The sequence below is a fragment of the Rhagoletis pomonella genome, unplaced genomic scaffold (assembly GCF_013731165.1).
Source record: "Rhagoletis pomonella isolate Grant_MI unplaced genomic scaffold, Rhpom_1.0 Rhpom_scaffold_00597, whole genome shotgun sequence".
Taxonomy (NCBI): Eukaryota; Metazoa; Arthropoda; class Insecta; order Diptera; family Tephritidae; genus Rhagoletis; species Rhagoletis pomonella.
Window position 1 is genome coordinate 70525 of NW_023459151.1, and position 1671 is coordinate 72195.

Sequence of the window (1671 nt, forward strand, 5' to 3'; positions counted from 1 at the left end):
ACCGCGAAATTAACAAAAAAAAAGTTGCAGATAAATTCCCTTTACCAAGAATTGATGATATTCTTGACCAACTGGCAAGAGCAAAATATTTTGCATGCTTGGATCTCATGTCAGGTTTCCATCAAATAGAATTAGAGAAAAATTCCAGAGTATTACTTCATTTTCCACAAATAGTGGCTCATATCGCTTCAAACGACTCCCTTATGGCTTAAAAATAGCACCAAATTCTTTCCAAGGAATGATGACCTATGCATTTGCTGGCTTATCACTAGCACAAGCCTTTATCTATATAGACGATTTAGTCGTTTTAGGATGCTCTGAAAAGCACATGATTCAAAATCTAACCGATGTATTTGTATTTATGCGTGAAGTAACGTATCTAGGTCACAGATGCACAGATAAGGCATTCTTCCAGACGATAGCAAAAACAAAATTATTTAAGACTTTCCAAAACCTAAAAATGCCGAAGAAGCGAAAAGATTAGTAGCTTTCTGTAATTACTACAGAAAATGTATTAAACATTTTGCGGAACACTCCCGCCACATAACAAGATTATCTAGAAAAAATGTTCCATTCGAATGGAATACAAACTGTGAAGAAGCATTCAAATATCTCAAAAATAAACTCATGCCACCTACTGTACCGCAGTATCCAGATTTTACAAAGCAATTCATTCAAATATCTCAAAAATAAAGTCATGTCACCTACTGTACTGCAGTATCCAGATTTTACAAAGCAATTCTGTGTTACAACAGGTTCAAGCAAATACGCTTGCGGTGCAGTACTTAGCCAGGAGCACAATAGTGTTCAACTGCCTATAGCATATGCTTCTAAAGCTTTCACTTAAGGTGAGGGCAATAAATCAATAATTGAGCAAGAACTGGCAGCAATCATTTTCGACCGTATTTATATGGAAAAAAATTTTTTGTAAAATCCGACCATAGACCCTTATCATATTTGTTTGCGATGAAAAATCCATCATCAAAATTAACACGTATGAGGCTAGACCTGGAAGAATACGATTTTACAATAGGATACCTTAGGGGCAAAAACCCCATATAGCTGATGCATTATCAAGAATAAAATGTGATGACACAACCACAAGTAAAGAAATAACAATTCAATATTTAAAATTGCTCAATGAGAAAAATTCTAAAATTCTTGTCATGACTAGATCTAAAACGAAAAAACTAGATCCTATAAAACACTCACATATATCTGAAAATTTTATTAATAAAGATAAGCCCAAAGTATATAAATCAAAAACATTTATTTAATCTGGGTCCATTAATAGAGATAATGCATTAGATCTTACCTGAATATTTGGCAAAGGATCCATTTTTATAAGCAGCACAATTTGCCAGACGGTATAAGCACAAGACAAAACAGAATTTTCACGAGAAGCGAATGTAAACAAAGAACAGCTGTTTGCTTACTACACCACATAAATATAGCAAGCAAGGTTATACTGTTTTAGTACTCTTTCAGTGTGGAAGGTAACAAAAATTTTTTTAACCCATTGTAAAAGTTTAGTAAATTATGACAATACGACAATATAGCACACCTTGTGAATCCACCAAATGATTGTGTTGGGTGATTTTAATTTACCAAGCATATCATGGAACATCATTGACAATGATATCGTACCTTTCGCGTCTAGTGCGTGCAACA